This window comes from Onychostoma macrolepis, chromosome 13, assembly GCF_012432095.1.
Source record: "Onychostoma macrolepis isolate SWU-2019 chromosome 13, ASM1243209v1, whole genome shotgun sequence".
Classification (NCBI taxonomy): Eukaryota; Metazoa; Chordata; class Actinopteri; order Cypriniformes; family Cyprinidae; genus Onychostoma; species Onychostoma macrolepis.
This window is the reverse complement of record NC_081167.1, coordinates 19,520,273-19,546,252: the sequence shown is the minus strand read 5'-3', so window position 1 is coordinate 19,546,252 and position 25,980 is coordinate 19,520,273. Positions and strand designations below refer to the sequence as shown.

General features: G+C 37.7%; 1 protein-coding gene across 1 annotated transcript in view; it reads left to right on the top strand.

Moving 5' to 3' along the window:
- The window catches only part of rassf4a (Ras association domain family member 4a), a 160,883-nt gene that overhangs the window by 65,619 nt on the left and 69,284 nt on the right, over window positions 1–25,980 (top strand). The window lies entirely within an intron of this gene.

Genomic DNA, 25,980 nt, shown 5'->3' with positions numbered 1-25,980 from the left:
GACAAATGCAAAACTGATTTAAAAACGCATTTGTTGATGCAACCATGCTATTTGAACTAACTTACAGATTTGAACTGATTTGTCGAACCGTAGTTACACGGGATTCGAACCGGAGCTCCTCAGCTCAAGTAGGCTACGTCTCCGTACTCCGTGAGCTACCGAACAAACCTACCTTCTATGAAAACCCATAGATATGAAGCTGGATATGTGTGATGTTAACGTTCAAAAGCATCAGTTTTCAAATCTCTCAACATATTAATATTGTTTTGAAATCATAGCATGATAACCTTCAAGGAATTGTGCGATAATTACGCTTTATTAATCAAAACTCTGTAATTTGTGTGAAAAGGAATGAAAGGCGTCTGAGTTTTACTGCCTCTAGTGTTCATTTCTTTTGGTAACTGCAGTGATATGTACTTATTGGTACGTATTTCGCGTCTCCCTAAAAAGTGCCCCCAGGTACGTTTATGCCATGAGACCAGGTAGCAAAAAACAAAAATCAAAGTATAAAGCAGAGGAGGTCAATTTTTAGGATTTAAAAGCATAAATATATATAATATTACAAATGCACTTACATGATTTATTCTGTTAAAATTTGTGTACCATTTGAGCTGTGAAGCTATTTACATCATGTTTACAGGCATTTTGGGGTTTAGGCTTTACTTTGCATGGTAATGAATAAATCTGTGATTTAAAATTTAATATAATGGTACAGAGAAATAGTAAGAGGTTTTTGACACTAAAATTCTTTCACTGTAAAAAAAAAAGTTTTTTTAAAGAAAAGGAGCAGCACCTTTGTGCTGAACCCAGAATATTCCTTCAAGACTCTTCAAGATTTTTAGACTCTAATGAGAAACCAGCTGTGCTAATGCGTCTGCATATCATATACAGGTAATAATTTATGAAATCAGAGCTGTGGATCTGTCCAGTGAGATTTGTCGTTTGTAAGATGTCATTATATGGATCCATAGCACTCTGACGGTCTAAAGATTAATTTTAGGGAAGGAAATGAGACTCATACATCTGTAGGCATGCAGCAAAACATTTCCATTTTAATCACATTCTTCATGAGCTCCAGTTCAGACAGGTGGAGTGTAAGAAGAACACTGCGATATTTCACCCTCCCACATCCCTAAACAACACGGGTGGATCGAATATTCTTGGTTTATATTTGAGTTACAAATGCACCAAAATGCACAAATTGTTTATGTGACCAAACGGATTGACTTCCTGTGAAATAATTTTACTTTCTATTCCATATTAATTATTATTAGGAACTTGATTCACAGGAATTAATTGTTTATACACTGGGGATAATCAGTTCCTGACTGCACAATTACATTTACTGATTGGGCACTTATCAACAGATGTCTCTGCTATTCACTGTACTTGTATTAACATAATTTACTCAGAGATTGCATCATAACATGTCTTCTCTAAAGCACATGTCCCTTCGTCTTGTATGGTAGTAATTAAAGTCTTCAGTCTTTGTAGGGAAAGGCTGTGGAGAAGAGTTTGCCATGATTCTGATGATGATAAATGACTTGGGCCCTTGCTTCATATTTAGCTTGGATGAGTTGGTAGCATCACGTCCATTAGCTAAGCGGTACTGAGTTAAAATACATCTGTAAGTGATTTAGCAATTGAAAGAACCATTATATGCTCTTCTGAACTGATGCTCACATCAGATGTGTTGACGAGGCATGAAGGTGTGGAGGCCGCTGGGGTTGAGGTGTCAGTGTCAAGCAGCAATTCTCTCTTTCTGGAGTTAATCTCACAGGGATCCAGTCGTCCACTGGAACGGATTTCTAGAGCCACAATCAAGCCTTGGTTGTATAACGCAAAGGTGCGTTTGCTGAAAAAGCATTTGTGAAACATGAGAAAAAGCAGCTGTAGTCAAAATAATGATTAACCAGATGAGTCAACATCTGGTCAGACTGGTGAAAGTGTGCCTGGAATTCCATTTGTGTGTGTGTTGGAGGGGGTGATGTATGCTGTGTCTTTTCAGACATGGCATTGGGGACCCCATTCACCGGCAGAGCTCCGGGGGGTTACAGTTTTGGAGGAGTCAAAGGCCTGAGATTAATAACCACAGAAATGAGCACACAACCGAAACACAACATGTCCATCCAGTCTTCTGTCTGAGGCTGCGCTGACACTGAACAGACTACGGATGCATAATTTAGTGTGAAGGCAACGGTTTAGTGCATGTCAGAAGAACAACAAAGCATCTGCTGCATCCTAAAGCAAAAGTTCACATCCTATTTGCATATGATTTTCTTTATTTCTTATAATATATTTGTGGGATTTGTAGTTCAGTAAGTGAGTCAGAAGATGGTTCAGGGATTATATTTATATATAAAAAAAAAATTAACTCTGTATTTATGTAGGCATGTATTTATTTATTTACTTATTTTTCAGATTTCATCTATAGTTAAAAGGTTTGAAACTGCATATAATTCTCTAATGTTGATATGTCTCTGTCTGTGACTCTATATTAATCCTTTCATTGTGCTTCTTTTCTTTATTGGAATACAGTACTGTATATTTGTGGGATTTGCAGTAAGCGAGTCAGATTCAGATTCGGTAACCACTGATGGATTCATTTAGACTGAATCTTTTTATTCTTCATCTTCATCTTTTTCAACTTCAGAACTTGTTCTTAAGAGTCATTTGTTCATGAATCAGACTACACCGGTCATGTTGTATGTTTGTTTTCGCATTTATCTCCCTTTTATTGAATCCCTTTCAATAAGACTGCAAAGTGTACATCTCGTGTAAATTGTGATTTCTTTTGTTGTGATGCTGAATATTTAAGAGCGGAGGACACACTGTTCCAAGTCTTCTGAAGCCAAACTCCTTTTGTGTTCCACAGAAGAAATCACGTCATATGGGCTAGAACAACATGAGAATGAGTAAATGATGACAGGATGTTCAGTTTTGGAAGTTAAATACTATTTGAATTGCATTCAAATCAAAGTATTTAGAGGTCATTAACAATAATTTATATTTAAGATTGAACTCATTTCCCTGTTTTTCTGTTATGTGATCAACCTAGTGAGAGTATAAGGAGAAATATGAACAAGGCTGTTGCATCTTCATCATCCTTTTCTAACAGATCAGTGTGTTAAATATTCTTCTGGCACTTTTATAGTCTTGCAGACAGGCCTTATGGGCTTATAGAGGCTTTTCCTGTGGTAGGAAACATGCTTTCACTAAGTTTCCCTCCTCTCCCGTGTGCCACCTCCCCTTTGTGTCCATGTTTCCCTTTATGAGAAAGAATTCACTGTGTCAGCACTATTAATGAGCCATCACACCCCCCTGAGCCGGCAGACGCAGACTGTATTACATTTTGAGTGCTAAGGAATCAAATGAATCATGTTTGCTCTTGCCATACTTTGAGAGCTTATCGATAAGTGCAAATGCCATTGTTAGATAGACAGATAGATAGATCTCTTATTTGTTTTATTGTTATTATTATTTCTTATGACCTGAAAAAGTAACATAACCTTTTTATACACAGAGTTGTTGTTTTTGGCACAATGTTTAGTATCTAAAAACAAATGCATTCAATCCCAGGATATCTTTGTGTTTACTGTAAATTAATAGGCTAAATCTGTTACACTAAACTAAATCTTAAAATAAGTTTGCAGTGTTTAAAAAAAAAGTTCATTCGGCTTTGAATCAAAGATAATCGAAAGGCATTACTAAAGATTCCACCGGCTCGCCTCCAGACACTTTCTATTATGCATATATTTCAGACTGTGTATAAAATGTTTATAAATGTTGATAGTCTCTGTCCATGAATGATTATTAATACTTAGAATAGTTTTCTCCTTCATAAACACAAGCATGTATTACTATTGGGGAAAATGAGTCTTCTCAACAGTATATAGGCTACTTGATGCGTTACAGCAAGCTCAAGTAATTACAGACTTTGCTATTACATTTATGAGGATAATTAACGTTTTACAGTAAGCGAGAGAACTGGGCCTTCATCATTCAGAAGTGCTGATGCTCGAGCAGCAGTGAAAGACTTGAGGAGTTCAGTGCCCTGATATTACCTTGCCCCTCCATTATCTCTAATGAGACAAACAGATGTGTGTGGCATTGTCTTTTACAGCAGTGTGGTGACTTATTCAGCAAAAATAAAGCATCCCAATGGAGATCCCATGCATAGAGGACAGGAAATGTAACTGTGGTAGGTTGCAACACAGAAGTAGCCCGGGTCTGATGCTCACATCCTTTTTCTAAAGAGTTATGTTGTTGAGGAAAACAAACTGATGCGGTGTCTTTGCAGTTTGAGGAGGTCATTGTTTTTTTTCTTTTCTTTTTTTTTTTTCTCAAGCCCTGACCTTGGACAATTAGTCTATGCCATTGAATGGGGACAGACCTGAGCTTCCAGTCAAGACTTGGGCTTTTTGTTTTCCCAGAAGTCATGAGACTTAAGATCTTAGGTCAAAAGAACTGTCCACCCGTATCGTTCTGTCTTTTGCCCATGTCAGCTGGTGGAGCCACTGATATTTTCTAAAGTCTGGAGTAGACTGAAGGCTCACAGATTGACTGTCTGGCTCAGGGCAGAGTGCCTACGTGGGTCTTGAGGTTGATGTTATTTAACTCGGGGGGGCTAAATCAGAAAATGAGCAGTCACAGATCATTTACAACAGACTCTGAAGTTAAGTTGAGCACCAATCCAAAGTTCTGTCCTCACTGCAGACATTAGTGAGTTTGCAGCGTGCCCTGCTCGGACTCCAGGAAACAGATGCTGCTTTTGTCAAGCACAATAAAAACCCTGGCAGACTGACATTTTGTGATATTAATCTTATTAATCATGAATGATGAAACGAAAAAATGTGGATGTATAAAAGAGTGCATTCTATCTGTTTTTAGAACTGGCATGTTCACAATACACAACCAGTAAAAGTCTTTTATGCTCACCAAGGCTGCATTTATATAAAAACATTTATAATTTAAAATAACTGTTTTCTATTTTAATACATTGTATATAAATGTAATATATATTTAAATTTAGTATAAATAATGCAGCACGATTTCATTGCTGCAGATGTGGACTGTGTTTCAGTGAAGGGACTAGAAACTGGACCTCAAGGGTTCAGACTTCATTTGTTTCAACATGTAAAGTCATGTTCTACAAGGTTTGTAATGTCATACAGAATCAGGGTTGAAGCTGTGCAACCTTCTTGTAGCGGCCCAGGGGGAAGACCTGTTTAACACTTAGACGAGTTTAACCAACTGCAAATCCCTCCTGACAGAGTCACAGCCCATCAAACATGTCCAATTCCCTTTGTTTTTGTCATTTTATTTCTCGTGTGTGCAACCTGGTGCCTTCAGAAATCAACTGCAGGTCATGCTAGACACATTGCGATCCATCTTACATCTTGCACAAATTTGTATCAGTTACACAATCACTGCTGGGAGAAACATAATGCACTTGTTCATTTATCTTGAGAGGACATTGTGCAACGTGAAATATCAGGAATTGGAGGGATACAAAAGTCAAGAATCAGCTGGCCACATCTAATAATAGTTTGAAAACGTGAACAGAATGTGCTGCATTTTTTGGAAGGTATGTATGGGTCTTTTGCCTTTGACATCTTAGAGGTTCACTGCACCAAGGAGTATAGAGAAATAAGTTGGTGTAATAAAAAATAAACAGTAAATTGACATTGGAGGGAATGATTAATGCTTCTTTGGTGGGTCAAGCATACATCCTGGTTTTGCAATGTTCATACTGTTACAGGATGTCCAAAAATGACCACTAATGGATTCCTTTAGACTGATGTGAGACAAACACTGTGTAAGAAAGTCCCAAAGCTGTACCTGCTCATTGTGTTATCTGTCTGTCAACACCTTGGTAGCTTTATTTCAATAAGAGTAACTGAGAGGAACAAAACTAAATGTACTTTCAGTTTTCTGGCAGTCAGGAAGGAAATCACGTTGACATGGGTTGGATTGGCATTACAAACAGAGCATGTTCTTGGCTGGGGTCTTTGTTTTTCTTTCTCGGCACCCAACGCAGCTGCTGTCAGCACCTGGTCAAGGTGCCAGTTAGGGGCAAATAGATCGTTGCAAATTCCAACTGTACCTTCATTCATTCACAAAAAAATCTTTGCAGGCAAAACCACTTGAGTGGTTTCCTCTTCCCAGGACCCTTGTTATCGTATTGTGGGCCTGGTGACATTGCATTTGTATAATGTCAGCTTACGCTGCACTTCCTAATTTACTTTCAGCAGCAAGAGTTTATTTCTTACAATCTGTCCTTTTTGGCAGAGAATCATTTAGGCCTTTAGGGACTTTCTTTTTACTTAGTCTTGCTGGTTTTTAGTTGAATCTAATTTAGTGAAGGTTATGTGAACTCTGGGCCCCGCGAATTGGCAAATCTTTAAGAGATAATTGATGTTGTGATGAATCGGATCATATTTCAAATTCAGCGCTCTAATAATTTGAGTGAACTTACAAGACGTGTGGAGGGAATAGCAGATCCTTTCTGGATAACTAAATGATCCAGAGTCAAACTGCAGACACAGGCCAGTTCTTAATATATTATTTATGTTCAGGGAAAAGGTTATTACAAAGAGACTCACTGTTTTAGGATCACTTCATAAATATGCCCACTTGCTGCTATTCTTTGTGATAAAAAGAAAGAAATAATGTATTTTCCCACATTATCCTTCAAAAAAAAAGAACTTGCGTGAGATTAGATCTCAAGCAGACTGCTTGCCCTTAACATACTTTTTAAGAAAAGTTTTTGCTAGTGTGGTTTTAGAATTTGGCAGAATTGTGTTGTGTTATTATAATATCAAAAGTGATTATATTTGTAGAATATTGGTTATTGGAAAAATAATTGTTTGCTTATTTTAAAATCTTAAAAAAAAAAAAAAAAAATATATATATATATATATATATATATATATATATATATATATATATATATATATATATATATATATATATATATATATATATATTATTATTATTATTTTTTACTCATGTTTTTGGGCTTGCAAAACTCTTCATTTGGTATTATTATGGTTTATTTGTCCTCTTTTTCTTGTACATTTTCTGACTCCACCATTTAGTTATAGTTATCTCATTGCCTGTAGTTAGATGTTCAGATTGTTAAAAAATGTTCCATCTCTAAATAAAACAAACCCAATTACACTCAACCAGTTTTCCACTGGTTCATTTGATGATTAGAGTGACAACAGGTCAGGATGTGGCATGTTATTTTGGGAGGAAATGGAAAACACCGACCAGTGCTGTATTGTCCATAGATCTAAGAGCTTCAAGGCATGAAGTCTTCATACTACACTGTATATACTGTATCTGTATCATATAATCTGTTCTGAATATAGTCGCCACCCTTCATTCTCCCCATTGACAGCACACAGGCCTCCAGGGCACTAGACAGTAAAGACATTCTCAGAGAAAAATGTAAAGAGTCTGTTCAGCTGAATTTGATAGAATAGATCCTGTTCATGTCAATGAGAGGTGGGAAGTAGGGGATACATTTTCCATTGGGTTTCCAAATACTACAGATTACAACTCATATGCGAGGACCAGATGTTTTGCCACAGGGTTAGAATGCATTTCTCATCTAGAACCGCACAGGAACGTACGCATTTCTTTGGGAATGTGCCAAAAGCGCTAATATTCTATTGTAAGCATGGCTACTAATATTCACAAAACACATTTTTTAATCTTGAAAAATGAGAGGAGGTGAGTTTTATTTTCTTTGGAAGTAGGTTAAATATGGCAATTGGCTATGTCTTTGCTTTATTTGTGCAATCATTCTATTGCTCTACTATTTTCTTCAAGGAGTCTGGGTTTGGGTTTGCTGTTCACAGCTAGTTAATCAAGTTAAAATCATTCAAATGACTCTGGTTCCCCTGAAGCTGAGCATATTTTTAGCAACTGTAAGAAATGCAAACCTAGTCATTTTTATTGTGAGCTTTCAGACAATTCTACAATGTGCATATGCAGTAATGTGAGTAACAGTTAATCTATTTTATTTTCTGACCTTTCACAAAGGAAAAAAAGAAAAAAAAAGAATGCTGAACATGGAATTTGCAAGTAAAACTGGACCGAGAACCAAAATACATCAGTCTCTATCAGATAAGACCAAACATTGACTGCAATCTTTACTGATCCCATGGGGCCAGAGAATAATATATGTGGCACACTGTTCCCCCATCCAACATTAGATTTACTTCTGCTTTCTTAAGGTAGTGTATACAATGTGTGGGGCCCTTTATGCTGAGAATATATTATTCTGTCAGCTGGTCTTTTTCCCCATGATCTACTCATTGTTTAGAGTGTCAGGAGATCAATAGAGTGCGAACACACTGATCAGTTTAGTCTAACTTTACTACAATTTATGTTTTCTTTGTAAATTCACTGTTGAAATGCAGTAAAAATATATAGGCTATCTAATAACAGATCTATTGTTAGAGGGAAAAAAATATAGTTTCTATTTAAAAATATCTATTTATCTACCTATCTACCTATCTACCTATCTATCTATCTATCTATCTAATCTAATCTAATCTACCTACCTATCTGCCTGCCTGCCTGCCTGCCTGCCTGATAAAAATACAGTTAAAAAAGTAATATTGTGAAATAGTTACACTTCAAAACCAGTCAGTATCTGGTGTGACCACCATTTGCCTCACGCAGTGCAACACATCTCCTTCACAGAGTTGATCAGGTTGTTGATTGTGGCCTGTGGAATGTTGGTCCACTCCTCTTCAATGGCTGTGCAAAGTTGCTGGATATTGGCAGGAACTGGAACACGTTGTCGTATACGCCGATCCAGAGCATCCCAAACATGCTCAATGGGTGACAATGCCCCGGTGAGTATGCTGGCCATGCAAGAACTGGGATGTTTTCAGCTTCCAGGAATTGTGTACAGATCTTTGCAACATGGGGCCGTGCATTATCATGCTGCAACATGAGGTGATGGTCGTGGATGAATGGCACAACAATGGGCCTCAGGATCTCGTCACGGTATCTCTGTGCATTCAAAATGCCATCAATAAAATGCACCTGTGTTCATTGTCCATAACATACGCCTGCCCATACCATAACCCCACTGCCACCATGGGCCACTCGATCCACAACATTGACATCAGCAAACCGCTCACCCACACGACCCCATACACGCTGTCTGCCATCTGCCCTGTACAGTGAAAACCGGGATTCAACCATGAAGAGAACACCTCTGCAAAGTGCCAGACGCCATCAAATTTGCCCGCTCAAGTCGGTTACAACGACGAACTGCAGTCAGGTCGAGACGCCAATGAGGACGACAAACATGCAGATGAGCTTCCCTGAGGCGGTCTCTGACAGTTTGTGCAGAAATTCTTTGGTTATGCAAACTGATTGTTGCAGCAGCTGTCCAGGTGGCTGGTCTCAGACGATCTTGGAGGTGAAGATGCTGGATGTGGAGGTCCTGGGCTGGTGTGGTTACACGTGGTCTGCGGTTGTGAGGCCGGTTGGATGTACTGCCAAATTCTCTGAAACGCCTTTGGAGACGGCTTATGGTAGAGAAATGAACATTTAATTCACGGCCAACAGCTTTGGTGGACATTCCTGCTGTCAGCATGACAATTGCACGCTCCCTCAAAACTTGCGACATCTGTGGCATTGTGCTGTGTGATAAAACTGCACATTTTAGAGTGGCCTTTTATTGTGGCCAGCCTAAGGCACACCTGTGCAATAATCATGCTGTCTAATCAGCATCTTGATATGCCACACCTGTGAGGTGGATGGAGTATCTCGGCAAAGGAGAAGTGTTCACTAACACAGATTTAGACAGATTTGTGAACAATATTTGAGAGAAATAGGCCTTTTGTGTACATAGAAAAAGTCTTAGATCTTTGAGTTCAGCTCATGAAAAATGGAGGCAGAAACAAAAGTGTTTTTTATAATTTTGTTCAGTGTATTATCAGTGTTGGAAACAGTTGTGCTGCTTAATATTTTTTGGAGCCTGTGATACTTTTTTTGGGGATTCTTTGATGAATAAAAAGTTAAAAAGAACAGCATTTAGGCCTATTCAAAATATAAATATTTTGTAACAATGTAAGTCTTTACTTTTACATAACACATCCTTGAATAAAAGTACTGACCCCAAACTTTTAAACAGTATAGTGTAATTTAACAAAAGATTTCTAAATGTAAATGAAAACACAAATTATTCTCTTGCTATGAAAGTCAAACTTAATCAATTTGATTTTCTGTAGTCTGTGAAGGACTTTGGATAAATAAATGAGCCATTAGTGTGCCCTGCTGGTCATCTGTACAGTGCTTCCTGTCTGACCTCTATCAGGTAGCTGGTTTTCCCGCCCTGATGCTATTGACTCAGCTGGGCTTAGTGAAGTGTTTCTATCTGAACACACAGTAATGCAAGTCCAATTTGTAATGCAGCTAAAAAGGTTGCCACTCTACTAAGCAATCTGTAAGCCATGCTTTATTATCCTTCACACCTTTAGACCAGCACAAAGCTCTTTAAAGACAATCTCACTCTCAGGAAAACAAGCTTCTGCTCTGAGGTCCTCTTATGAGCGTGTGAAATCCCTCAGCGTTGGTGTTTTTAGAAACCCTGGCGTACAAAGGCAAAGGTCAGCAGAGCTTGGAGGTCTGATACACGAGGTTGCCCCTCAGATATTTTTGTGAGCCTTGAAAGGCGTCTAAACTTCCTCCCAATTTCACGTATGGAATAAAGAGAAGTGTTTGGCTGGGAGGCTTAAACATTTTTTTAATGGAAAACCTAACTGATTTTGTTTGTGTTAATACACTTTTGTCTAAATTTGGATTTCATCAAATGCTGAAATACTACAAAATTGCCAACCTGAATTTGTTTAAAAGTAATCTGTCCTTAAATTCCTTAAGTGGTTCATTTTTTCAAGATTAAACACAATAAATCTCCAAAACGGAAGGCACTAATATGTTTTCTCTCACTTCTGTTGAAATAACAAGAGTTGTAGAGTGGTTTCATTCCTCTTCCGGTGGCCGCTTTCTGAATTAATCACTCTCAACAGGTAACTTTCAGTGGGCGATCATGATGAATAGCACCAACTCCATTAAAGTGAAACAGCAGTGATTAATAACATCCCCAGACTTCACATACAGAGCAAGACAAATACACATCTCTCCTGACCTCTTGCCGTTCAGGGTGAAATCATAACCTTCCTCTCTTTTGCACACATACAGCAATCAAAACAAACCAAGCCTTAGGCCGAGGAAAATTGCTAATGCTAAACGCACGCTGCAAGAGTGAAATTGATCACCCTTTGAATGTTTAAAGTAATTGGATCACATTCTTTGTTGTGTGGAATGCTAAATACATTCAAAGTGAATGGTGACTAGGGGCTGTGATGGACAAAAAAGCATCATAATGCATGATATATGCGTTCCATTTTCTTCTGAAGCCATGCAATTGCTTCATTTGAGGTACAGAATGAAATTTAAATAGTTTCTCTAAAAATCTTGAAAAAAATGTCTTTCTGGCAACCGTTCTCTCCATTCATTTTCATGTTGGCCATGAACTGGAGCTCTTTGTCTCAGATCAGTTGCAGACTTACAGTATGAAAGGATTTAAGAGCCTATAATGCATTATTAATTTTATTATTTTGATATAAGTGAAATTTTGTGTTGTGAAATATTATAATATTATATTTACTTACAGTATGTTTACATTTTCGCTGTTTTAGAGTCATTTTTACTTTTGTTCTGTGTTTGTAACTCTTTTAATTACAAACTCTTTTAATTAACTTTTAATAACCCATATGGATTAAATTTTAATAACCCATATGGATTAAATTTTAATTTTTAAATTATGTAGGAGAAGACTCACAGTCTTCTTACAGGTTGGTTGGACCATTTGTTGGTCTGTTTTGTAGCTACAGACCAACTACAAGCTACAGGTAGTCCAAAATGCAGTGGCTAGAGTCCTTACCAGGTCAAGAAAATATGATCATATTACCCCAATTTTACAGTCTCTGCACTGGCTCCCTATCAAGTTCCGTATCAGTTACAAAATATTATTACTTGCCTATAAGGCCCTAAATGGTTTAGCTCCTGCGTACCTAACTAGTCTTCTACCACGCTACAATCCATCCCGCTCCCTAAGGTCGCAAAACTCTGGACTTTTGGTAGTACCTAGGATAGCAAAGTCCACTAAAGGAGGTAGAGCTTTTTCACAATTGGCTTCCAAACTCTGGAACAGCCTTCCTGATAACGTTCGGGGTTCAGACACACTCTCTCTGTTTAAATCTAGATTAAAGACACATCTCTTTAGCCAAGCATTCACATAATGCATCTTATATAATCTTGTACTGCAGTTATATCTGCTCAAATGCACATTATTATTCTTTAACTTGTGTTGAACAAATCATTTTTGCTTGGATGGAACAGCAGCTACGCTAATTATGTCTCTGTTTGTTTCTCTGTTTCTGCCACGGGATTAATATCCTGTGGTAACTAAGAATTACAGAAGCTTCAGTCCTGGATCCAACCCTTAAATGATCTGAGATGACCAAACACCTGAGAAGAGATGATGCCAACCCTCAGACAGCATACAGAATTACCCAATTTTGCCATAAGTTAAATATATTAAGTTTCTACAATATATAAATATATTGTGGAAACTTAATTTCCTGTAAAGCTGTTTTGCAACAATTTTTGTATCGTAAAAAGCGCTATACAAATAAACTTGAATTGAATTTTGTTGCAGATTTTGCTGTTTTAACCTGTAAGAAACAGAAAAAGAAACTAAGCTTCATTTTAAAATGGTTTGAAAGGATGGGATACAAGCTTTTTGTGAATTTTTGTTGCAAAATTCACTTTTGAACAATTTCATTTACTGTTCCTTCCTGGTGTAATATTTTTCCTAACCCATATCCGGAGAGCTGAATCCCTTAAATTAAATAAACAGCTAAAAACTGATCCCTGATCACTTAGGATCATTCTGGATCCTTCTGAGAAAAAACAAAACATAAAACTTTTTCTTCCGTTTCTTAATCCCTCTCTGTTCTAGCTTGTACTATTCTGGAAGATGTTCAGAACTTGCCTCCTTAAGATGAATCCTGCAGTGTGTGCTTGGATTTTAATTTGCACAGCTGCTTTCTCTTTTCAATTCTGCTAAACTCCCTACTACTAGTTTCCCTTTTGAGAAATTAGTAGTCAGTTGTGTTTGCCACGTCTCATTCTGGTTGCTAGCAGCGCAGAAGTGTCCTTTCCACAATTATTGTAAACATCTTATGTGTTTTGCTTACAGAACTCTTCCAATGCATCCCATATGGCTTTCTTGATGCGGTTCTGTTATCAGTAGCCACATGATCGCCTTTGATCTGATTAAGCAGGTCACGCAGGAAGCAGTGTGTTTTTCTGAACACATCTATCATAAAGTATCTGATCTCTGTGGTCTCATCCGGTTTTAGTGTCAAGAACACAAATGAGCTCAAGGCCCAGAACAACAAGCAACATAAACAGCTTTCAGTGTTCTCAGCGGGGTGGCTGCTCATTTATCTCTCTCAGTGAAGCAATCGCTCAGTGAAATATTTTCACAACTGTTTGTTTAGTGTGGGGCATTAATGGGTCATTTGGTCATTATCTGTTCTCCGCAGCTCTAGTTGAGATTTGCTGTTGACGTAAGTTTCATACGTTCTGTGAAAAATAGTTACTAGTTGTGGATGACTTGATGTCAGGCCTCAAGCTGATTACTGATCTCTGCTTTAACTCAGTGCCGAGAGAGCTGCTTGAACGAAAGTGACATTCAGGAATTCACTGGAAACCTCACGCTCTTGTTATAAACAGTCTAATAAAAAAAGAAAGTGAACTTTTCCACTCTGCACACTGAGCTCAATACTGTACTTCCTGCATTATGTTATTGCACTATTGAATTACATTTTTTGATCCTATTTGACATTTAAAATCTCTTTTGAGATTGATCAGTCCTGAATACCACATTTTGGATCATTCAGTATATATAAATACTATACATTTTTTTAAATATTGCATAACCTCAATATATACACCAAACTAAATAATAATAATAAACACATTTTATAATAATTTAACAATATGAAAATGTAATAAGATAGAACTCTTTAAAATAATACAAACACAAGCATATGTGTGTAATACACAAAAATCTTTTATAAATAATATACATGCCTATATTTAAGACAACAGGCTTGTGCCAAGCATAACATTTCCTTTTTATAGTATGATACTATCCAAAGAGTTCAACTACAGGGCTGTTAATCATTTAAGACTATAATAATAACCAACTTTGTGTTAGAAGTTTACTCTGAAGCAGGTTCTCACATTAAACTAATTATCTTGCATCTTACTAAAACAGGTGTGAATGTGACTATCGCACACACTGTTCTGTCAGTTTCATTGAACCACGATAAAACCGGTGTAACTAATATCCTCATGCTCTCTCAGGATCAAATTAAAGTACATACTTCTCACCTTTGGAATAATAAAGCAGCAATGGTGTGAACTGCTCTCTCACCTCAGGAAATTATACCCTTTGCATAGGCTCTTTTTTGGGAGGATGAAGTCTTTGTATGTAAGCCAAGTGAGAGTTCAACATTTCTATAGTCAATAAAATGTATTTCCACCTGTAGGAGATTATTTATACATTCAGTGTTTTCATCAAAGTTATAAAATATAAATGTAAATGCAGTGTAAATCTCAAAACAAGATAAAGAAATAACATAATGCATACATGTATATTAAGTCATTAATGGTCTATCACGAGTTGCTTGATCTGTAAAGAAGTTTAATGAATTATATAATGATACTCAGATTTACACTGCATTTAAAGCAGTGAAGCCATGACAGTGCATCACACACAGCTTCTTAAATCTGAGGCTAAAGAACTGCAGGTGTTTCAACATGAGAGCATTTTAGGGGGAAATTTAAACTGGCCATTAATAATTTTTAAATAGCTGTCTAGTGTGAAAGGGTATAAATTATTTGACCGTCGCGAGTGCACTTTGAGTTAATGTCTGAAAAAGGAGCGTGTGTAGATTTACTGCTGGAGAACATCAGAGGATGAATGTTCTTGGAATTCATTTCTTTTTCTGGGCTGAAACTGACCTGCAAATGTTGGTGGTAACTGGTCATTTGTATCTATCCCCTTAAAAGTGTCTGTATGACACTCTTAAACCTTTTTTGACTTCTTCCAGTCTTTCTAGTTTCACTATTCTTTCCCCTAATTCCCAGGATTTTTTGCCAAGTTAGGTCTTTGCTTTCCATCTTGATTTAATGTTATTTTTCTTGTATGAATCTTATCTGGTTCTTTTTTTGTCCTGTCCTATTTCTTTGTCCCTCTCTCTTTTTCCTCTTAATCCACTCTTTCAGTTTCATTTTGTTATTCATTTCTCAGTGGAGACGTCTTTTGTTTGCTCAGATCAGTGCATTCTCTTTCAGTCCAAGTTTGGAAATAGAGTTTATGCTTTCCTGTGAGACATTATCTAGAACTGAACTTGAATGTTGTGTGAATCCAAGAGAATTCAAATGTCCACAATACAAGGTTGATGTAACCTTCCAGTTCCACGTTGCGCAAAGCCTTATACTGGGGAGTGTCCAAGTCCACATTTACCAGAACCCCTGAGGGTTGGAGTTTGATTTTGGTGAATATTATGACTCCTACCATTATATTAAGTGTTCTCAGCTGCGATTTATGTCAAAGTGGTTGAAACATTCCTTACATTTAATTGCACAAATAATTTGGAGCACATTCAGAATGCATTCTTCATGCTATGAGATTCAAGTAATATTCTTGGATTTCTTTTCAATAACAAAATGACCCTGCAGTTTATTGTTGTTTGTTGAAGTAATGCCACCCAAGACAAAACAGCACGCCTTTAAATATCAAAGTATTTTTTGTTGTTTCTTCAAAAGGTGAAACATGCCCATGTCTGGAATGTGTGCTCAGTGGTTAGATAGATCTTAACCGGTCCAACTCAATTACCTTTTAATTAGGGCCTGGAAACCTGGTGGCGTCTCAATGGGGCAGGAAGCGACGAAGGACTAAAACATCTGCAGGCTGTTTCTTCAGACACTCATGTTTTTGTATGAGTGTGTTTTGCATGTGCATGCTTTCAATTGTGCAAGCAGAAAAAAAGTGTTAAAGCATGTTAGATTTGCACATCCAAAGTCCCTAATGATTTTACCAATATTTGTGCATGAGAAGCATAATACACAATGTTTGTGATGGTGCCATGTTGAAACAGCACTATGGTCTGCCTTATATTTGTAGGACTAATGAAAATGTATTTGATTTACTGTTTTGATTGGCCGCCTTTGGGATGTTCCACTTCAAGACACTGTTCATCTGGACAATTGTTTCTGTCTGTTACTCATTCAAACAAACTGTTTAGTTGTGTGGTTTGGCTTTACCATTGATTTGCGATAACAAATAGGATTTCCTTGGAATATTTGACAGTTTGTAAGGCAAAGTTTGGTTCTCATTGACTTGCTATAAGCCTCATGGGGTTTCTTAACAATGAGAATGTGCTGAGAAAACCATTTCTGCAGCCTTATAACACACTTTCAATGTTGTTGAAACGCTAGAAAAGGAGTGCAGTTCTTTAAAGCAGCATTGCCAGTGTATTCTGTTTGAACCTATGCCATTAGTCCACATTGTCAGATTCAATGTAAAAATGTCAGGGCTTTTCTTCATTGAGAGACTGACATGCATAGGGGTTTCATTATGTGGACAGCCATCTGGGGGATTTTCATGTGCCCATTGACCCCACATCTTTTTGCTATGCAGATTCAATCATGGAGAGAGTGCTGAGGCCACAAAACCAGAAAAAAAATAATGATGGTTAATATACAGTTGGCAAAGTAATTGCAACAGGAACAGCAACATCAACCTAAAGCAATGCCGAATGTCTTTTATAGTCATATAAGATATGCAATTGAGGGTGAGGTCATACAGAACAAAACAGTTTATAGAATTTGGAAAGGTTCTAAATCAAACTTGCAACCTTATGTATGACGAACCATCATGGCAGATCACTTCAATATTGTGACAGAAAACAGAAACAGCACCACCTGAAAACTTGCGAACGTGCAAAGTACTCAAAAGAAAGCCAAAAAGGTGTTCTTATCTGTCCCATCTTTATAATACATACTGTTATGTACCTCAAAAACTTGTTTTATTACGCAGTTCCACGCTTTGTTGAGGAATCAATTTTGTTGTCTTTGGCTTCAACATAAAAAAGACACATGCATCTTGAAGAAAGCGTCCCATCATATTAAAATGCTCGATTGTGTAATCCATTTGGCTTGTGTCTGTGTGTAATGAATACATTGTGGATCTGGAAAGTAATCAGTGTGTCTGTTAAAATGCTGAATGCACAGTAGAGCATGAATGATAGCCAAAAATGAATGACGTAAAAGGTGTACCAGTAGCTTGTTTCTAGCTATTAGTTATACAATGGGCTCAGATCATATTAAACTGCGGGATCAGGGTAGTGTTTTGTTGAAAACTCTCCATACGTAGCCTAACTGTTTTATGTCCTCAACAGTACAACTCTGTTATGCTATGAAAAGACATCTTAATTGTAAAAGATTAGAGATTAGACATGTTCAGATCTACCAAGGTAGTACATTACAGCACCAAGTTTACCAAGGTGGTAAGAGTGCCTATAGAGTTTTAATTGGTTGAATAGATTTGGCTTAACAAGTTAGCCCTTCCGGTATTTTATTTTATTTTTTATTTTTTCCCACTTCATCCAATACTTTTTACATTTTACTTTCCTCTCTCTTATAATCCTTTACATGTGTAAAGCAAGACTATGTACAGCAGCCCGTTACCATTTCTTCCCAGAATAGCTCACTTCAATAAAACTACAAATTCTCTCTGGCCCTGCACTTTCCCTTTTCCAACCGTCTGCCATTCAGAGATTTCCCAGCTGTGTCAGTGCTTTTATTCCTGTAAAGTTTCTTTTGTGGATTTAACTGTTTTGTTGATCCAGAGGAACATCATAGGATCAGCCCAGAGTTAATCTTTCACAACTGATACCTGCATAGAGGAGCTGATTAGGGTTATGATTAGCCATATGCATGATTACATAAGTATGTTTGTGCCAGTACAGTCCTGACCCAACTTGGCTTCTCGTATGTCTTTTGATTAATATCACTCCAAAATAAAGAAACTCAACACTATTTGACCATTCCAGTAAGAAAAACCAAACACTCATACAGCTCCTCAGCAGCAGCAGCCCTATTATAAAGACTGAAAAGTGTAATAATGAAGCTAATGAAATATATATGATTAGTTCTATTATGAAACTAATGTTCCAGTCTATCATGTTCCTTTGTTCCTCATCTTAATTTATTCCATGTGCATTATATCCCCAGTCATTTTGAAGGGGCTGAACATTGCATTTCGTGTTTTGATGTCCCCACTGTCACAGCTTCAAGGCCTTTCTTTCAAAACCTGAGGGAATCCGAAAATTTGACTTTGGCTGGTTGTGCATAAGTTTGTTTAACTTGGAAAAGACAGTTAATATCCTTTGGCCTTTGTGTTTATTGTGCTGTCCCGTTGTCTGCAGCATAGATTTAGAAAAGCGTGGTTGTGTACTTTTTCCATTTCAGTGCTTTTGTGAACTAATGCAAACATTTATATAGACAATAAGCCTTCAGGCTATTGCAATTTTGGGCCACATTCTGGCTGTTTGGCTCTTTATCAGTATCTTTAATAACATTTAAGGTTTAATTTGTTAACATTAATGAGGTATTGTGAACTGGCTATTTAAAATACCTTTTAAAGCATTTCTTAATCTATAGGTTAATGTTCATTTCTGCATGTACCACATTTCAAATGCTATAAATTAACATTAGATAATTTATTATAAACAAACATGAATTAACACTGAACTATAATATATTAATAATTAACAATAATACACACTACCTGTCACGGTGTGGTGCAGGAGTGAACGCACGAAGAAGAATAATGATAAACAGTCTTTAATAATCCACGTAAGGGTAATTCATCACAGGAAGGCAACAAACACACGTATACATAGACAAGACCGGACAAAGAAAAACTGAACAGAATGCAACTTATATTGGGTACGTAAATGAGGACAACGACTAGACACAATCAAACATGAGGGAAAAGTAGGTCACAAAGAGCACATGGGGAATGAAAAGCACAACAAAACGTCCATGTGTGTGACAGATCTCCCCCCTCCCGGAAGGCGCGACCTCGTGCTGCAGAGAAAAGGGGAGGGACGGAGGGGGAGGACAAAGGAGTGGACGTGGGATGGGAAAAGGTGATTTGAAGAAGGTTCAGGGTGGTGATGATAGAGGAAGGAGCCAGGGATGAAACAGCAGGAGCCAGGGTGGATCAGACGGAGGGTGGAGCCAGGACTGAGACAGGAGGGACTTGGAGCAGGAGGAGCCAGGCGGGACCGAGGCCACAGCCATGATGGCGGCCCACGGTGGAGCCGATGGAGGAAGGAGCCATGGTGGAGGAGCCCAAGGCGGAGACGGAGAGCTGATGAGCCAGGGCGACACCGAGGATCCGGAGGGCCAAGGCGGAGCAGATGGCGACCGAGGCAGAGGTGGGGATCCGGAAGGCCGCGGTGGAGCCGGAGCAACTGAGGACCGAGGTGGAGTCGGAGGGAAGGAGGAGCCTGACCGAGGCAGAGGGACGAGGTGCAGCCAGAGGAGTGGAGTCCTGAGGTGGACGGATGGTCAACAACAGACCAAGGCGGAGCCAGAGGAACGAGGGAGCCCGGCGGAGCTGGTGGACTGACGGACCACGGCGGAGAGGAGGGAGCTAGGAGCCATGGTGGAGCCGCTGGGTCGAAGGGCTGAGACAGAGTCCAGGACTCAAGGGCTGGAGGCGAAGACAAGGAATCCTCCAGCCACGACGCCGATGGAGACTGGCAGACCCGCAGCGAATCCAGCACACAGATGGTGGGCTGAGGGGCTGACAGGTGACAGTGTTGGCGATGGTGAGACAGGGATGACAGAAGGAGGGAGGGAGGGTAAGGTAGAGGGTTCAGGGATGGTGTGCGCCGCCCACACGCCATATCGCGACTCCCAATACTGGGAGCGCGGCGGACAGGGGAACGACATCCGTGGTTGTTACTGGGCATGCAGACAGTTCAGGGCTGACAGAGTTCATATGAAGGCAGGAGAAGAGGGGGCATGTCAGCATATATCTCCCAATCCCAGTCCATAGAGCCTAACATGCCTAACATCATGGGCTCTGGCTCCGAGGCGATCCTCAGCTCTGTCGCAGTCACTGGCAAAGGCTCATCGGTCGCGGTGGGCTCTGGCTGTCCGTCAGTGGTGGGCTCAGGCTTTGGCTCCGCGCAGTGGGGAGATAGTGGGCTGGGCTCTGGGTCAAGAGTGGGGCTGGTGTCATCGTCCGCGAAGTCCCGGTCAGCAGGGATTTGCAGGAAACCAGCACCCACTCGATGAAGGTGGCGAGGCTCTCTTGAGGACCCTCCCCAGACACCCAGGTGAAAAACAAGTGCACTTCCATAATGTACTTAAAGTTGCTCTATTTTCACGCACTAATTTTGTATTAATATACTAAAATGATCTTTAGTATTTAAGATAACTTAAGATCATCTAAGTGTACTCAACTGTGTTATTTTGAGACACCATGAATATGAACTAAAATGCACTTTTAACATACTATCTTTGTATTTAAAAAATTTATTTAGTTACCACTTGTAGTACATTTAAACCCATCTTTCATTCACTAGTACACTCAAGTGTACTACAAGTGGTAACTAAATACATTTTTTAAATACAAAGATAGTAAAAGTGCATTTTAGTTTATACTCATGGTGTCTCAAAATAGCACAGCTGAGTACACTTAGATGATCTTAAGTTTATCTTAAGAAGTACTAAAGGATCATTTTTAGTATATTAAGTACAAAATTAGTGCACGAAAGTGGAGCACTTTAAGTACATTATGGAAGTGCACTTGTTTTTCACCTGGGGCTGCGCTCGTGTGGCAGTGTTTAGTCCAGTTTGGTAGAACGAGCAGAGGGAGCTATCCGGGTAGTGTGTCAGGTTGGCGAGGAATACAAAGTTTTTAGTATGGTCCTCGAGAGAGTGATCCCCCTGCTCCAGCAGGAGGAGGAGGACGAGGACGAGGACGGCAAAGTCATTCATGATAAACAAAAAAACTGACAAAAACGAAAAAAAAAAAAAAAAACGTGGGGAAACACGCCACTTTACTTGACTTGGTCCGGTCTTCTGTCACGGTGTGGTGCAGGAGTTGAATGTCTTTAATAATCCACATAAGGGTAATAAGGGTAATTCATCACAGGAAGACAGCAAACACACATATACATAGACGAGACCGGACAAAGAAACACCGAACAGAATGCAACTTATATTGGGGACGTAAATGAGGATAACGACTAGACACACCTGAACATCACAATCAAACATGAGGGAAAAGTAGGTCACACAGAGCACATGGGGAATGAAAAACACAACAAAACGTCCATGGGTGTGACACTACCCTTTAAAAATTTGGGGTTAGTAAGATTTTTTTTTTTTTTTTTTTAAGGAAATTAGTTCTGTTATTCAGCAAAGATGCATTTAATTGCTCAAAAGTGACACTTACAAAAAAAATAAAGTTTCATATAAATTCTGAACTTCATATTCATCAAAGAAACCTAATTCCTAAATGTTTTTAACATTGATAATAAAAAATATATCTTGAGCAGCAAATCAGCATATTAGAATGAATTCTGAAGGATCATGTGACTCTGAAGACTAGAGTAATGGCTACTGAAAAGTAAAGTCAGATAATTCAGCTCAAAGAAAAAAATACATTCTAAAATATATTCACAAAGGAAACAGTTATTTAAAAAGTTATAATATTTCACAATATTTCTGTTTTTACTGATCACATAAATGCAGCCTTGGTGAGCATAAAAGACTACTTTAAAAAAACATTAACAAATCTTACTGACCCCAAACGTTTTAATACATTAATAAATGCTGTAAATATTGTTCATTGCTAGTTTGTGAATCTATAATGAATTAACTAATGTTAACAAATGTATCCTTCTTGTAAAGTGATTGGGACCAAGCATAATATACAGTCATGCAGGTAAACATGACTTTAGAATAGAATCTTTGCCTGATTCTAATTAGTTAAAAGCTCCCTAAAAAGACGTTACCAGCGTTACTTAGTCTAGACAGCATGCTTTAGTCACCTCACTATCTCAGTATTGGAAGGGGCCTCAATTTTGAGTCATCATATCTTCAGATTGTATTCTGTGTTACCGCTAGTTATGAAGTACTATGAATAAATGAGTAATAGAGAATTATCGCTTACTTCAATGTGGCTTCCTCAACATTAATTTCTTAGCATAAGGTGTGGAGGGAAAGCAAAACGGGCCCCCGTCAACCCCTCGTTAGCCCCAGAGAAATGATTTTCTATTGGTCACTTCACCACATGAAATAGAGTCTATTGTCTTGTGAATATCTGTGATCAAAAAGAACACCAGCCATCTGAAAGAGGGATTTCACATGGTTGGAGGATGGGGAGCCTCCATCAGGGCCTGAGTCACTCCAAAAGAATCTGGCTGTGCATTGCTTTGTCTGCTGCTCAGACCTCTTGCCAACCTCTGTGTTCACCCTTGTTGGAGCCTAGAAGTGTATAATCCCTCGGACTCTTAGCTGCACTATGAAAATGTGTGGCATTAAATCTAATAACCTCCATTAACACATGAAAGACATAGTTAAATCAACCACAGGGGCCTGTTTTTGTCATATTTTGAAGGAACTCTGCAGATGTTACAGAACACTGTTCAATTGTTGCTCTTCCCTCGAGAAATTCAGCAGAATTATTTCCTTCTAGAATTGATTTATGTCTCTGTAGGTTCTGTTCATTGTGAGCACAATTAAAGGCATTAACTGGGCTTTCAGCTATGTACAATCAGGAAAAGTTTCAAGCAGAGCCATTCTGGAATCATTATTGCCCTTTTGAGGGAAAGCGTTTGCATGCTGTATCATAAAGGGTCATCAGATACAGAAACAACGAGTGCTTGCCAATGCGCCGCGATCCCCTGGTGGATTGTGACTTAGTGCTTGTCACACAGCCTTGTGTAAGTTTTTGAGCACATGCTTGCAATAAGGCAAGGAGATGGAGTAAGTTAAATGGCCATAGGCCACATTGTACAAGTTCAGAGAGATTGCGATGAGAAAGTGCAGTAGCCCTTGCTGTTCGTCCCCTGGGGAGCGAATTAGAGGGGTTTTCAAGCAATTTGAAAGATTAGACAAAATGTAATGCAGGGTTTGATGCAGAGACCCTATGAGAATTAACCACTGTGAACTATCACTGATCTGAATGAGGGAAGTGTATGAATCATTTTTAGCATGATAATTTCTGCTTTTTTATAATTATTCCAGACTCTCAAAAACCTTTCTTTTAGTAATATTGACAAAACATTATATTATCGCTTCTGTTACTGTAGAGTATTTTCTGATTGTTTTGTGAGGTCATAAGTTACAGGAACTGGAAATTAGCAGAGCTAAAGTTTGCTGATGATCACTTTGTAAAACAGACACACTTTTTTGTTTCTTTGAACTTGTGTAATGTATTTCCTTCCTCTAAATAGAGTATGAATGTTTAGATGGCAGTAAAAGCTTTTTAATGAATATTTCAGACATGATGCATGTTAGTATTTGTTGATTAACTGGCATTGAGTTCAATAGTGGTTGGTGCAGTGGTATTTACTCCAGAAATGTATTGCTATATAAATTGGAAAAACAGGTTTGTTGACTTGAATTTTGACAAACTGTTGCTGAATTATTATACACTATATGCTTCATGATGCACATTTTATACTTTCCTTTTTCAGTTTAAAAAACAATAGGCTAATTTAGACAACTTTTTTGGTTGGTTGGTTTTACAAAACTTTGTTCTGTGCATTCAAATTTTCATTTACTGTATGTTCAGAGTGACTGATAATTCTGTGTTCTCTTGGGACTTAATCAGTGAGTTTGCCATCCTAAATTGGCCAATATTTGACTGCTTTGTTAAACAAGTATTAAATTAAGTGTAGTGGGAAAAACAACAGTTTTAAATAAACTGAGGTTTTAACTTTTATCTTCAGTCTTTTAAGAAGTATAAATATTAGTGAACAGAATAATATTTTTGAATTTGCATTATGGTCCCTAGTGAAAAATAAATTACTAAAATATACTGAAATACATGTATTTAATGCTAAGTATATACTACAAGTACATTTACATATTTATGTACTCCTAAAAATACCCTGCAATTGTACTTTTTGTTATACTTAAAGTCTACGTCTTGTACTTAGTGCACTTTAATTGTGTGGAAGTAGTACTGAAGTAGATATTTGATTATGCTACAGTGATACTATTGGAAGTAGTTTAGGTACACTTGAAATATCTTGCTTTTAAAGATGGATATTATTCAAAGATCATACAATTCTCGTCAATAGTGACATTAAAACACATTTTAGGCTTAAAATGCATTGTGCACAAATATCGCTCCAAATAAAGTTTAATTACAATTTTTTTTATATCAGTAAGTCTTGAGTGATAGGTCAGCAAATGTGATCTATACTTAGTATGAAATAAATGTATTTTAATATATTTACTTACTTGGGTGTAATTCAAACTTTAAATATATATCTATATACATACCCATAAATGGTCTATTAACTACAACATTTGTCTCAATAAACTCCTAATTTGTTGCTTATGTATAGTTAGTAAGGTAGTTTTTAAGTTTAATTATGGTGTAACGAATCTAAAATATGGTCATGCAGAATAAGGCATAAATATGTGCTTTATAAGTATTAATAAAGAGCCAATATGCTAGTAATATGCTTTCTAATAAACAACTAGTTAATAGTGAGAATTGGTCCCTAAACTAAAGTGTTATGTATGTGTATGTGTTTATAAAGCAACAATATTGGTATCACATTTTGAAGTGCATTCTTTATCCCCTGCGGTGAAGATAAACTGACACTCATAATTCACGACATCTTATCTGTCTTCACAGCAACACAAACCACTGATCTGTCTGATATCTTTGTAGCTTCCTCTTTGAATAATGTATCTCATTCCACATAGTTGAAGACATGTTATAAAATGTGGCATCCTCAAACTGGTTTACACAATGTCGTTTGAGACTGTGGATACGGGGGGAAAAAAGGCTGTTGTACATAAAAGAGTCAAAGTTTACCAATGTTCTCTTGATGAATAATCTAACACACTTAATAAAGTTAATAAAGTTACACCCTTTCACTACACATGATTTCACGGTTTTGGAAAGTGCTCAGAATGACATTCCTTTTGGTTTAATAATTCTTTTGGCTTCTGTGAAGAACTTCTGTTTAGTTTTGCCCCTGATTTCATCATGAATCTGAGAAAGCAATTTTCTCAATTTTAACTGTAAGTGTCCTAATTTCCAAGCTCGTCCAAAGCAGCTTGGTGTATTATTCTTACATGTGGTTGCTCGGGCAACCTTGAGGTTCTGTATTTTCAATTTGAAACTTCTTGTTCAATTCATCCTCTGCTGAATCAATCAGCTCACCTCTGGAGACTTCATACAACTGGTATGAGCTTTTAGAAACATCAAAATTAGCCTTTAAGTAGCTGCTTGTGGCTTTTTGAAATTGGTGTCAGAAGTTATGTCGAACTGAAACTTGTAATTGTCCACGTAACTCTGAAACCTTTTTTTTTTTTTTATATAATGTTAACAAAGAAGCTGTGATGTTTCTTGTTTTGTCTTATGTTCCACATCTTTGACTTATACACAAAATGTCATATTGTTTTGGTTATTTATCATTCTAAAGTTTTCATAAACTTATCACACATTATATTGTTTAGTCAAGCATTCCCTTTGTCTTTTTTAAATGAGTTGTATCTTAATTTGATTATTAACTTGTATGCTAAAAAGTATGT